The sequence below is a fragment of the Magnolia sinica genome, chromosome 2 (assembly GCF_029962835.1).
Source record: "Magnolia sinica isolate HGM2019 chromosome 2, MsV1, whole genome shotgun sequence".
NCBI classification, from domain to species: Eukaryota; Viridiplantae; Streptophyta; class Magnoliopsida; order Magnoliales; family Magnoliaceae; genus Magnolia; species Magnolia sinica.
The window spans coordinates 130,298,336-130,313,643 of NC_080574.1; the positions used below are offsets into that span (position 1 = coordinate 130,298,336).

The 15,308-nt window shown below is 40.5% G+C and overlaps 1 pseudogene; it reads left to right on the plus strand.

Moving 5' to 3' along the window:
* Window positions 1-13,407: 13,407 nt before the first annotated feature.
* Window positions 13,408-14,202, plus strand: LOC131237649 (small ribosomal subunit protein eS10z-like; annotated as a pseudogene).
* Window positions 14,203-15,308: the final 1,106 nt, after the last annotated feature.

A 15,308-nucleotide genomic window follows, 5' to 3' on the forward strand; every position in this document is an offset into this window, starting at 1 on the left:
TAGCCACAAAAGTCTTGGATCAAGCTGACATTTGTTTTTCACCTTAATCCAGATTTGTGTGACTTTATCAACAGATGGAAAATAAACATTATAATGGGTCTTAGGAAGTTTTTAATGGTGGGGCATTCAATCAATATTCCTATAGTATGGTCCACCTGAGATTTGAATCTTCTTCACGTCTGGGCTCATGTACCCTGAAATGATATGACAAAATGAATGGACGGTGTGGATGTAGAATACATGCATCAAGGTCTCCCTCACGATTAGGGCTGCACCGTCCTGGGTGAGGACAGGGCGCACCTAATCAGCTCCCCCCACCTGATAATCAGGCAGGCCTGACTTTTTGTGATGGCACCCACGAGTCAGAACTTGAATTTCCTAGGATAAAAAGATATATGGGCCCACCATGATGTTTGTGACATCCTATGCATCCATAATTTCCGCCACCTATTTTAGGACGAGAACCCCAAAAAAGCCAAGCCAATCAAAAACTCCAATGGTACACATCACACGGCATAATGGGAAATGGAAGTGCCACCATTGAATTCTCCCTGTACCCCAACGTGATGTTTACACGAAGGTGTCTCACATGGATGAAGACCAACAAGACGAATATCAGCCCATTTCAAAACTTAGGTGGGCGAAGAAGATTCCGAAGGCAATTGTCTCTGTCTTTTCACTCAATTGAGTTATGGAATTTTCCAGGCTGCCGTCCTAATGGGATCCCCCACCACTCAGATTCAGTGGTGACCCTCCTTGTACATATCTCAGTGCTTGTCGGTGATCTATGGGCTCCATCATGATGCATGTATTTTATCTGCACCATCCATCCAATTTTCCATCTCATTTTCAGGCATAATCCCAAAATTGAGGCAGATCCAATTATCAGGTGGACCACAGCACAAGAAATAGTTGTAATTGAATGACCACTATTGTAAACTTTATACGGTCCAATGTAATATTTATTTGCCATTCAATATATTGATTAGATCACAATGACATGGATGTAGGTAAGTAACAATATTAGCTTGATCCAAAACTTTTGTAACACCCAACAAGTTTTTAACAGTGGACGGTCAATCACACTATTTCCTGTGGCGTGGTCCATGTGAGACTTGGATCTATCTTATTTTTTGTCTCATTCCTTGAAATGAGCTGAAAAAAATGAATGGATAGCATGGATCAAACAAATTCCTCGTGATAGGGCTGGAGCACCGACCAGTGCCAACCTTGGTGCTGGAGGGGTCACCACCGAATCCCAGTTCCTTCACCGTTGGAAATTCCGAAGCCGATTGCGTACTGAGTAAACTCTGTGGGGCCCACCGTGATCTATGTATTTTATCCACTCCGTCTATCCGTTTTACCAGATAATTTTACAGGTTGATCCAGATAATGAACAGGTTAGATTACAAATAAACATCACTGTGGGCCCTATAAAGGTTTCAACGGTGGAAATCATTATTCCACTGTTTCTATGGTTTAGTCCACCTCAAACTTTGGATATGCTTTAATTTTGGGCTCAACCACTAAAATGAGCTGGATAAACATATGAACGGCGTGGATAAACCACGTACATACACGGTGAGCCCAGCAGAATTTACTCAGTACGATCAAGCGTGCTGAGTTAACGTAATCCGATTTCTGAAAATTCAACTTCCACGTGGTAGGACCTAACGGCAAACGGTTTGGATATGGAGGTTTGGAATCGTGTGGACAAAGTAGCTATTATAAGTCATTCATCGGCTGGCGTTTGTACAAGTTGACTATAATGATAGACAACTGTTAGTAGACAAAGCGACACACGTGCAAAAGGGGGGCCATCCATCAGATTGGTTCCCATGCATGTGCCATGAACTAGCAATCGAGCCGGTATAAAATCATCAGATGGGCCCACAGGGACATAAATATGGACCGCTAGTCCGTTTTTGCAACCGAGTATATATGTTTCCATACACGTGCGGTCCACTGGATTATCCTAGAAGCCTTACATCTTGGCTATGGCACGTGCAAGGTGGGCCTACCAGACCGTATCTTAAACAATTGCACGTATATGTAAGGAGAGTAGGAATGGGATGGGCTGCGGCCGTCGTGTTGCATGTAATAAATTAATGTAGCGGTATACGTAGAGAAGTTTCTAATGTGTTAAAAATGAAACTTGTCTCTGTCCATTTGGACGTTTTACATACATCTGCGAAAGATTCGTTCTCAATACGTACGCACACCCTTTGACTCCTACACCAAATCATCCATGGATGAATGGGACGCGGATTGCGTCCTACCCCCGGTATTCCGTCCGGGCAGGTATCTGTGGAGCCCGCCGTGATGTAAGTGTTTTATCCACGCCGTTCATATTTTTTCTCAGATAATTTTAAGGTATGAGCCAAAATATGAGGAAGGTCAAGGAATTAATTGGACCACAAAGTGGGTATTGAATTTCCACCGTTAAAAACTTCTTGGGAGCTGGAGAAGTTTCGGATCAAGCTGATATTTGTTTTTTCACTTCATCCAAGTCTACATGACCTTATGAATAGATTGGATGGTAAGAAAACATCACGGTGGCCCTTAGAAAGGTTTCAACTGTGGGTATCATTATCAATGCAGCTTCCTTTTGTGTGGTCCACTGGAGATGTGGAAATTCTTAATTTTTAGGATAACAACTTAAAATGATCTGATAAAAGAGATGAACGGCATTGATAAAACATTTACATCACGTTGGGCCCCACAGAGCCCTGCCCCAACGGATTACTGTATGGGCGGGGTAAGACACAATCCGTGTCGATGACTCATTGTGTGGGGCCCAGCATATCCCATCACTAGGTCAAATTTTAAGAGTAGGAATGACGTGGGGCCCACCTTTAATTACCTATGATCACGGACAAATGGCGAGGGGTGCGAGATAAACATTGGATCATCGTCACCTTTTATTATATTATGAGCTATGATCCCACGCGCAACATAAATACATTCAACTTTGACGAGATCATGGCCCAAAAAAAGAAAGAAAAATTGCGGGCGTTGCAGAGCCACCCAAACGGTTCATATCGGACGGGAATTAGCTACTGATCTCGACCGTAGCGAGTCTTCTTCATGAAATGATGTCACCACGTTCTGTGGGGCCCACCATGATGTCTTGCCACCAACAAATGTGCAAAAACTACTAGTAAAGCATTGATCAGTTATGGACCCAGCCCAATTAGCATCGTAATCAGTATGAATATTGAGATGGTCGTGATCTACATAGAGCATACCTTTGCACATGGTAAACTTGACATCGGGGGGAATATGGTTGACGACTTCGAGATCATGAGCACTTAGTTTGTATAAATTGATTCACCATGTTTACCGTACAGGCAATTTCTAGTTGAGTAATAAAAAGTTTCACAACTCGCCATTAATACTAAGGGTCATTAAGAGGATTTTTTTTTTCTATTATTATTATTTTTACACACACGCTTACACACGCACACACACCCCACGCACACACACTGTGGGATTTCACCACTGATGGGTACTCGAACCCTTGACTCGGTATTGAAACTCCTGGGAATCTACCACCCGGGAAAGAGTAAGGACCCTAAGAGGATTTGACTTCGTAGAAAACAATTGACGATTCACCTCAATGGGAGAGGGGGTGTGCTAGGCATGCCAATAGTGCGAGAGACCTATGGAAAATTTTTGTTGAGATAATATACCCTTTAATTTTGTTGAGAGACGATGCCCTTTATGGAGTGATCAATTTTTATCCCTTAGAAAATATTGTGAATCTCAAAGTAATGAGGTAAAAAACTTTTACCTAAGGAAATTCCCTCTTAACTATTACTGGTCACCACAATGTCATCCATATAAATAGACAAAATGATGATAGAAGGTCACCACCGCTTAACGAAGATGCAGTTGTTAGAGATGGACATCTAGAATACAATATGAAGAATTGTAGAACCAAAATGATCAAACTAAGCACATGGAGACTGTTTGAAATCATATGGGCTTTTCGCAATTATCACACTCTCCCTTTTGAACCACTAGGATGAAATTCAAAGGAAGTTGCACGCGCGCACGCACACACACTCACTCACTCACTTAAGAGGATCTCAATGTAGGAATGTGTTCCCAAAGTTAAGCTGAAGAAGAGTTCATTTACTTTCGTAGCCATGGTGAGAGTAACATGGACGGAGTTCCTTCTTCGCCAGGCCATAAATCTTAGAAGAGTTCCTTCTTCGCATCCAGAAACCTTTCATCTTCAAGAGTGAGCATGGTTGAAAAGTTGCTTGGCATCTCCAAGTCGTCAGCGCAGTTTATGCACCTGGGGGTTCCGATGGCGGATGGAAAAGTTAAAATATCATCTTTTCAACCCCTCCTACATAAGATTGAGGGCCACATAAGTGGGTGGCAAGCTAGATGTCTTTCTCAAGCCCGCAGATTGGTTCTTCTGAAGCACGTTTTGGGGAGTATCCTGGTCCACACACTGGCAGCCACGCACATCCCGGCGCAGGTTATCTCCTCTCTAGAAAAATGTTTTGCCGATTTCTTTTGGGGTTGGACTAACGGTAAGAAGTAGCTTAATTTGTGCAACTGGAATGTTGTGACCCTTTCCAAGCCAGGGGGAGGACTGGGTATTCGGAAATTATCAGAAACTTTAAAGGCGTTCCGTATCAAGATGGCTTGAATTCTTCGGTTCAGCGACAGGAAAAGCCTCTAGGGTTCGTTTATAGCCGCAAAGTACGCGGCAGGTCTGTCAGATATCCCCTCCCAGCGGACGGTCTCCATGGCATCACCTTTTTCAAAGGCAATCCGTTCAACGCTTCCATTTTTAGAAGCCAACGTGCAATGGATTCTTGGCCAAGGTGACTATAATATGTGGACCGTGAATTGGACGGGCCACGACCCTCTCCAGAATCTGATCTCTACCTCGATCCCGGCCCCGCTTTCTTTGCTTCAGGCGAATCTCTTCCTGGACAGGGCTGGCCCTCTGGCTCCCTCCACGGTGTTCCACTTTCTTCCACAAGATGTTATTAATCACCTGTTCCAACAGGGTTTCTGTACTTTTGAGGGTGCAGATGTGTGGATATGGCCTTTTACCCCGTCAGGGTCCTTCTCGGTTAAGTCTGCCTGGGCGACGAGTAGAATTTCTCGTGATCATATTGGGTGGGTGCAATGGGTGTGGCATGTTAAATTGCCTCCCTGGATTTCGGTATTCCTTTGGAAGGTCTTGAATTCGGCAATCCTAGCGGATGTGGCGGTCCAACACCGTGATGTTCACCTTGTTTCAAAATGCGAGTGTTGCAAGTCCGGTTCAGTTGAAGTCCCTGCTGCAGAGTCTCTTCCTCTTCTTTTGCTGAATAGTGTAGTTGCGAGTCAGACGTGGACTTGGCTTGGTGTCCAGTTCGGCATCAATATCTGTCCGGCTTCTTCGGTTGAGGAGAGGTTGTTGAAGTGGTGTGGAACAGGACAAGGGAGGAGAACTTCAAATTACAGCTGTTATCTTGCTCCGACCTTCCTACTGTGGGAATTATGGTAGGCGAGGAATGCTACTCGGTTTGAAGGTAATTCCCCCAGCGCAGGCTCGGCCATCCACTGTGTGCAATGGTGGCTTTCCATTACCGTTGCGCCCCTTCCAAATGCTCCTCAGAGGCTGCCACTAGTGGCGATTTATGATCAGCAGGGAAGGCCGCAAACCAGAGGTAGGGGTAGTCCGCTGATCTCTTCTACCAAGCCCTCTCCTACCAGTTTTATTGAGGTGGTGAAATGGGTAAGGCCTTGCTGCAACTAGGTTAACGTTAATGTAGATGGCTCCTCCAGATCCAACCCTTGTGCAGTAGGAGGTGGCGGCATTTGCAGAGGTGGCAGGAGCCAATTCCTACTTGCCTTCTCCTTCGGGTACGGTGTCGGCTCCAACACCTACGTTGAGCTTTGTGCAGTGTATGACGGGCTGAATCTATGTCTATCCAAAGGCCTCAATCAGATCATTCTTGAATCAGATTCTCTGTATTTGGTGAAAGTACTCAATGGGGTATCAAAGCCGAGTTAGAGATGGAGCTATTGGATAAATAGGATCAATAGGTTGAAGAGAAAAGGCTGTATCAAATTCTCACATATCTTCAGGGAAGGAAATGCTCCTGCAGACGACTTGGCAAGGCAGGGTAGTGACGCCTAGTGTTCCTCCATCTTTGAGCACTTGGCGAATCTCTCACCCAGGATCCGTGGTCTCTTATTCATAGACAAACTGGGGCTGGGGGAGATTAGAGAGCGATTATGTGTGTAGCCAGTCATTTACTATTTCTTTCGTCTTCTTTTTTGGTTCTCATATGATAGGCTTCCCCGGGTCCTTTTTCTCCCGAGGATCCCCGAAATCTGTTTTTGCAGCCTATCTTTTATAACTTTTCTCTTCAGTTATCAAAAAGAGGATTGGGATGGTCTGGAGGCCAAGTTCTATGGGGTCCATTGTATGTTTTGTCGGCTCATTTTAGGGTATGAGGACAGGGTTTGTCTCGTGTCCTTCCTTGAGGTTGTTTGTTCCCCTCTTCTGGTCCATAGGGCAGCTGGCTCGGTCAGGGTAATGCTTCTTAGTTAGCCTCCCTTTCCTTTTCCCGTTTTGCTCTCTGTATCTTTCTTTGTAGATGTTTCATGATAGGTGGGGTCCTCTCCTTTTTGTAGGATCCCTCCCGAAGAGCTGTAATTATCCGTGATTAATGGAATTGTGGCATGAGTCCACCTTTTTTGAAAAAAAAAAAAAGAATGTGTCAGTAGTTAACTCTTAATTTTTTTTCCTTGTTTCACCTTAAACCATGTAGTAACAAGGCCAGTGTTATACTGAATAATGGAGCCATATAAATTATATTTGAAGGTATAAAAGTATTTACACCTAACAATGCGAAACCCTTCAAGGAGTATGATTAAATACTAACTCCAAACAATGTGACACCCTTCAAAGTGCGTGACCAACTCACTCTCAGCAAGATGATGCCCTTTAGGGGGTGTGACTAACTCTTGTGTCCCTTGTTTGTCAAGTGCAACGATCTCATCTAGCATCATTATCTTCCATTGTGAATCCTTTTAAGTCATTTATAGTTGTAAAAGGAATAGAGACAAATGAGATGGCAAACAAAAAAGCTTTAAAAGAGTGATAAATATATATATAAGAAATGTGATTACCAGGATCCTTACTCTTGCTCCAGTGGTAGACTCTTAGGAGTTTCAACACTCGGTCAAGGGTTCGAGTATCCATAGGTGGTGAAATCCCACTAAAGTGTGAGTGTGTGGGGTGTGTGTGCGTGTGTATAAAAAAAAAACGTGATTACCAATTCAGCATGTCATGCTACAATTAATATGATATTGATGTGGTGGGATAATTTTCTGCTTAACTACTTGAACAGTAATGAGAAGATCAATAGACAATGGAGTGCGATAGAGTTCTACAACATAAGTGTCAAATGGTCAAAAACTATGAGTCTCAAAATCATGATCATGCTTAATGTGTGTGGTTACATCCAAAACGATATCGTCTACAATAGGAAGAGGAGAAAGTGAACAACACGAATTCAAAACCAAAGTGACATAACAATGCAATTGTTTAGTTAAAGCATTGCTAAAAAGAAGATTAGATTGAAAAGATAGAACATGAAGAACAAATGACGGAGTGAGAGATGAGTTAAGTTGACAAGAGCATTTTCCAGAGATTCTTAAATAGAATCAAGCAGAGAGTGGCGGAGGAGGTGTTTGTAGGGACTCGCAGGGACAGATGATTTTTGCCTTCCATAGATACTACAACCAAGCTACAAACTCTACTACGGAGACTCAAGCTTCCCCAACATTGTAGTCGAATTAGATTCCTCAGTTGTGATCGAAGCTGTATCTGGCCCATCGGCGCATTGCCCATGAAATCTATGGTACAGGATGGGTATTATCCATCATCTCAGTCGTCCGCTTAATCTAGCTTTCAGGCATGTTTTTTCGTAAGGGCAACTCAGTCACTGACATCCTAGCCAAAGTGGCTAGTGAAGGTTGTGCCAACAAATTCTTCACATCCCGTGCTATGCTCCCAAGGAACATCAAAGGTTATTTGGCCCTAGACAACGCAGGGATTGGTAACCTTCAAACTTAGTGATTGTTGGTGTAGATTGTGTTTAGCCTTTTGTTTGTGTTGTTATACGATAAGCGCAACCTGATTCTTTTTGTCGGGGCCAGCTTGAATGGATGTACATTTTCTCCTATGAATATATTTTGGTGGCCCCATCCCACCTTAAAAAAAAAAAAAAAAAAAAACCCAACTTAGTCTAGTCAGAAAATGAAGATTATGTAAGAAAGTTACCTTCCTTACTTTGCAGCAACAAAATCAATGACCTAAGATATACTTGAATGGGACGTAGGACAAGAGATATGATGAATAAAGATACTTGAATGATCCTCTTAATGTACCGGAAAATGTAAATGCATGATAGTCCTCAACACCATGGCCAGGCTCAAGAACATGACCAGCCTCATTAGAATGGGTCTCTCCCTCAACCATAGCAATATTAGCCCCTTGTCTATACTTGGATTAAAGGTGTAAATGCAAAACATAGCAACGATCTTTGGTATGGTGGTGTCGACCATAGTAACTGCAAACCAAACTATCCAAATCAATAGTACGTGAAGGTGGGTAATTTTTGTTGGGTATGCAACAAGCTCTAACACGACTTGTCCGGCACGAAAACAACCTCAAATAGAATGACACAACGCAATAGTGAAAGAAAATTCAAGCAATCACGGAGAACACGTGAATTTTACATGGAAAACTATTGCGAGAAAAAACCACGGCACCAAGTGATAAACAATCCACTATGATCATAAAATTAGAAGAGATTGAACAACGTATAGACGTAAAAACCCTAGCTTTCTTCCTCTCAAAATCCTTAGCTAGCTCTCAAGCTCTCACAATCTCATTCATCACCTTAACCCTAATCCCATATTAACATGGTTTATATAACCCCCGTACAAAATTAGAAACAAAACCGCTCACTTACGCAGAAGTTATGTGAACCATTGATTAAACCGTCGATCGAATCAACAACAATTGATGACCCGTCAATTAAATTGACACTCTCTGTCGATCAAATTAAGTGTCTAAAAGCGTCTAGAAAATAAACTTGTATTTTTTAGATTTTCTCAATCGAATTGACCAAGCTATCAATCGAATCAAAAACTATGTTTCAACAATAGATTGAAGGCATCCGATCAACAATCTCCAACGTGGCTTTATTCTTAGATCTTCACCATTCTAAGCTACTATCACCATTTCTAAAACTTTTTCATAGTAGATTTATCATCGTCGCTTCTCGTGCACACTCCGTCTTCATTCCTTCTTTTTTAAGCCCAAAGAAGTAGAGAAAAACCTTAACTTCTCTTCATGAATCACCTTTGCAAACATATCCATGAGATTTTTATTGGTGTGAATCTTATCAAGAGTAACACCGCCTTCCTCTAGCAACTGTCAGATAAAATGATAACGAGCATTAATATGTTTAGTCCGAGAATGGTATATTGAGTTCTTCACCAAATTAATTGTGTTTTCACTGTCACAATGCACATACACAGTTCCTGTTGAAGCCCTAACTCATTCATCATTCCTTTCAAACAAACTGCTTTCTTGAATGCTTCCATTACTACTATATATTCCACTTTAGAAAAGATCAATCACAGACTAAAGCTTTGACATCTAACTAATCGCTTCACCTGCTAATACAAACGAATAGCTAAAAGTGGACCTTCTATTGTCTACATTACGAGCATAATCCGCATCCATATAACCTACTAGTCTCTCCTCAAATTTTTTGAATGTCAAGATGTAATAGGTTGTACCTATATGTAATGAAGTAGTTATTTCACTGCTTACTAGTGTTGCTTGTCGAGGTTTAACATGTATCTACTTATAACACCCATTGCATGTGAAATATCTAGTTTGTACAGACCATGTCGTGCATAAGACTGCCAAACACGTTCCAGGAGGGCACACAAGACACATACTAATTTTCTTTATTTAAAGTAGGACATCACTATATATAAAAAAAAAAAAAAAAAAAAAAAAAAAAAAACCGAAAGTAAGAATCATAAGGTGTGTCAACCGATTTAACCTTATCAATTTCAAACTTAACCAAGACATTCTTAAGATACTCTTCTTGAGATAATTGTAGCATGCTCCTTTCCCTATCTCTATGTAAGTCGATGCCGAAAATCTGTTTTGCAACTAGTCTCTCATATTTTTTATTTCGAATGTCCTGGATAATTAAGCCTTCAATATGTTGGTTTTAGACATACTATGGTTGGCGATAAGCATACCATCAACATACAATACCATAATAATGAATTCTCAATCACCCAGTGATCTGAAATAGATATAATGATCGAACTCACTTCTGATAAATTGTTAGCTCAATGTGAAATAATCAAACGTTTTGTACCCTTCTTAGGTGACTATTTCAAGTCATACAATTACCTCTTTAACTTGCAAAATTTATTCTCTACTCCCTGTACTTCGAACCCCTTATGTTGCTTCATTTAGATTTTCTCTTCTAGTTTTTCATGTAGAAATACAGTCCTCACATCTAACTATTCTAATTTCAAATTGTATTAGGCAACCAAATCTAATACAAATCTGATAGATACTTTCTTGACCATAAGTATGAATATCTTACCGAAGTCAACACCTTCTTTCTGAGCATATACCTTTGCATCCAGTTTCGTCTTATACCTATCTAGTTTCTTCCAGTAAATCGACTTGCAATCTATCGCTTTCCGCTCAATGAGTAGCTAAACCAATTCGCATGTTTCATTTTATATAAAGAATCAATGTCATCATGCATATCCGTCATCTACTTTTCAACATCTATGTCATCTAATGCTTCTTGGAAATCAGATGGATCCCTCTTATTTGTAATGAGGGCAAGCACAACATTTAAGTTATCAATGTATTTCAATGGTACTATGTGATTTCTTGATTGATTTTTTTTAAATAGGTGGCGACTCCACCTCTTCCTACGGCTCAGTTTCTTCAAGTGTTTTAATTTTATATGTTTCAACGTCAATTATTGATTTTTCTATTTTCTTGTGCTCATCCTTTCAAAACAAGGAACCCTTATCGAACTTTACGTCCCGCCTAAATATGATCATACGTGAAACCTAGTCATATAATCCATATCATTTCATGACTGCACTATAACAGACAACAGTATAATTTTTAGCCATTTGGTCTAACTTATCTCTCTCAACTGGTGATACATAAGAGTAAGCATCACAACCAAATATGCGTATCCCTGAGTAATCACCTTAATAACAACTCCATACTTTCTCTAGAATTTTACAATCAATTGGTGTTGATGGAGATTAATTCACTAAATAGCAAGTTGTGTTAACGATCTTAGCTCATAGCTCCTTACCCAATCCAGCATTACTTAATATACTTCGGCCTCTCTCCAAAAGAGTCTAATTCATATGTTCAGTTATACCATTCTGCTCTGATATGTGCCTCAGTATATTATACCTCACGATCCCTTTATTCTTACAATATTGATTAAATTTCTTAGAAGTGAACTTTTTTTTGTTGTTTGTTCTCAAAATTTTTGACTTTCTTCATTTTTGCTTTTCAACCATTACCTTACATGCCTTTAAAGTGGCAAAAATATCGGATTTATGCTTCATGAAATAAATCTGAACTTTTCTACATAAGTCATCAATGAATGTGACAAAGAATGATAGCCCTCCTCCATAAACAATGGGTGACAACTCCACACATCTGAGTGCACATAATCAACTTATCATTTACTAACATGTTTTCCAGTTGTAAAACTCAACATTGATTATTTTTCATATATGCAGTGCTCACATATATCTAATCAAAAATTTTAAAACTAGGAGTCAAACCACGATCAATAAGTACCTTCATACTGCGCTTGCTCATGTGGCTTAGGCACGCATGTCACAAACATGCCAACGTGAACTTTGTTATAGATGTTGCAGCTCCACCCAATATGATATTGCCAATCAACCTTATAAAAGTTTTCGCTCTGTCATGCCTTTATAACAATGAGTACCCCTTTAGAAAATTTCAAGACACCTTCATAACTGGAGAATTTGCATTTGAGTGCCTCAAGAGCCCTCAAAGATATCAGATTCTCCTTTAAGTCCAGAACATTCCTCACATCAATCAAAGTACGCTCCACCCCATCATACATTTTGATATGAACTGGACCAATTCCTATCATCTTAGAGGTATGATCATTGCCAATAAGAACCAAGCCAATATCATACTTACTGTATGTGGTGAACTAACTCCCATGAAGACACATGTGGTACAATGCCCCTGTATCCAAAATTCACTCATTATATAAGCGTCCAACCTTAGAAACATACAATACCTCACAACCACTCGTTCCTTCACTGGATTTCGCTGAATAGCCCTCCTTCAGCAAATCATCTGATTTCTCTTCCTTTTGGGTTTTGGCATTTACATAGTCTTTCATATGTCTCATCCTACCACAATTCTAACACTTTAACTTTTCTTTTCCCTTCTATTTGGACCACAATCATATAATTTCCCCTTCTCTCACTCAAACGATCTTCCCAGAGCAACTTACGCACCAGTAGAGGTACGTTCGTTTATGTTATTCATTCTCAACCACTTCAATTGAAGAGTTGAGATAATGGTATCGATGTCTAAGGTATCCCTACTATGACATAAAGTATCCATCAGATACTCATAAGACTCTAAAAGAGACATCAACAAAATTAGAGATTTATCTTCTTCATCGATTTTCACTTCCACACTTGTCAGTTTACAAATTAGTTTGTTGAAGTCTTTAATGTACTTAGAAAAATCTAACACTTCCATCATCTTCAGATTATATAACTGTCTCTTCATATATAAATAATTAGAGAGTGATTTCATCATATAAATGCTCTCGTGTTAGCCATCTCATTAACGGCATTATAAAGGACTCCGTCAACCAAGTACAATTGGATTGTGGTAATCACACTTTGATCAAGTTGATCACAATCTTCTTTTTCAATCAATTTATGGCCATTCACTTTGCTAAGGAGTGCTTTTTGCAGCCCTTGTTGAATTAGGAGGGCTTTTATCTTCAACCTCCATAATTCAAATTTTTTTATTCATGAATTTCTTTGTATCAAATTTCGTATTCGATCCCCTTGATGTCATGTCTTAGATTCTATATGAAAACAAAACATTCGCTTTAATACCACTTGTTGGAGATGCAATAAACCCTAACACAAATTGTCCGGCACGGAAGCAATGTCAAATAGAATCACACAACACAATAGGGAACACATGAATTTTACATGGAAAAATCCTTTTAGGAAAAAATCACAGCACCAAGCAACAAACAACCCATTATAATAAAAAATTTACAAGAGACCCCACTGCTCGAGAGAGACCGAGAGAGAGAGAGAGGCCAGCGACAGCGATCTATCCTTTTTGCATTGTAAAAATGATCATTACAGAGAAAAACCGCAAGGAAATCTCCAAATACCTCTTTCAAGAGGGCGTCTGCTACGCAAAGAAAGACTACAATCTTGCAAAGCATCCAGATATAGATGTCCCTAATCTGCAGGTCATCAAGCTCATGCAGAGCTTCAAGTCGAAGGAGTATGTTCGGGAGACCTTTGCGTGGATGCACTATTATTGGTATTTAACCAATGACGGTATCGAGTTCCTCTGCACCTACCTCAACCTTCCATTAGAGATCATCCCTGCCACTCTAAAGAAATCCATGAAGCCCCGTGGTCGGCCCCCTTGATGGTGGCCTGCCAAGCGATCGCCCCCGAGGCCCGCCTCGGTTTGAAGGTGGCCATCCACAGTTTGGTGGGGACGGCAATGGGTATCGTGGAGGGCCACGTGAGCCTCCAAGGGAGTTTGGGGACAAGGGAGGAGCTCCACTAGAATACTAGCCTTCTTTTAGGGGTCCTGGTGGAAGACCAGGCTTTGGCCGTAGAGGTGGTGGTTTTGGTGCTGGGCCAGCAAGCTCCAGCCTTTCTTAATGTCGCCATGAGCTAGTTTTGTGTTATCTAGAAAGTTTTCTTTTCACTAGTTGGTAGTCTTTGTTTGTTTCAGATCTTGGTGAGTCTATCGACCTGCACTGATTATTTTTTCTACATGGTTAAACCATATGCTATATTTGAGCTTCTTATCAGATATTTAGCTAGTCATTTAAAGTTTTCTTTTGGGAAAAAAAATTTACAAGAGATGGAACAACTTACAGATGTGAAAACCTTAGCTTTCTCCCTCTTAAAACCATTGGCTCTCAAGCTCTCACAATCTCATTCATCACCTTAACCCTAATCCCATATAAACATAATTTATATAACCCCCATACAGAATTAGAAACAAAACCGTGCACTTATGCAGAAGTTGCATAAACCGTCAATCAAATCTACTGCAATTGAGGACGCAACAATCGAATCGACACATTTTTAGAGGGGGGAACTCATGGAAATTATGGTACACCTTAGGAATCATTAAGGATAAAATTCAGAGCCTTAATCTGGTGATCAACCACATTTTTAGAGAGGGGAACTCAGTGGCAAATGCGCTAGCAAGTATGCTTAGTGAGGGCTGCCCCGATATGATCTACACGCGCTGTTCCCAGATTCCGAGGTTAGTCAAAGGAGCTTTACATCTAGATAACGCAGGGATTGATGCTCTAAGACGTCAGTGATTGGTGTGCTATTTTCCTTTCTGTCAATTTAGTTTTTGTAGAGTTTTTCTCTTCTTTAAAGGTTATATTTTAACCTTCTTGTCCAGTTTGTGTCACATGATAGGTGAGGCTGCCATCCTTTTTGTTGGGCCCACCCGAATGGCTGTATATTTTGTTGCCGCATGAATGAGGTTCACATTTTGGTGAGGCCCGGTCATTTTGTGGTGCCCTTCCATACTTTATAAAGCATCTTTCTGATCAATGAATCCCAGGTGGTGTGCTCCTACCTTTTTAAAATTAAAAAAAATAAAAAAATGAAATCCCTCTGGCTAGTGCCTTTATAAGATAAATAAATAAATGATCGAATTGATACCCTCCGTCGATCGAATCGAAACTGTCAAAAAGTGTCCATAGAGTAAACTTGTTTTTTCTGAATTTTTTCAATCAAATCGACCAAGCTGTTGATTGAATCGAAAACCCTATTTTAGCAACAAATTAAAGGCACCAGATCAACAATTTCTATGTGTACTAGTTCGGCCTTTAACTGTGTATCCTCCCCCACTCGACTTATAGCCAACTATAAAGGCAAATCTCTCACAATAAATACTATATATCAAGGAAGCA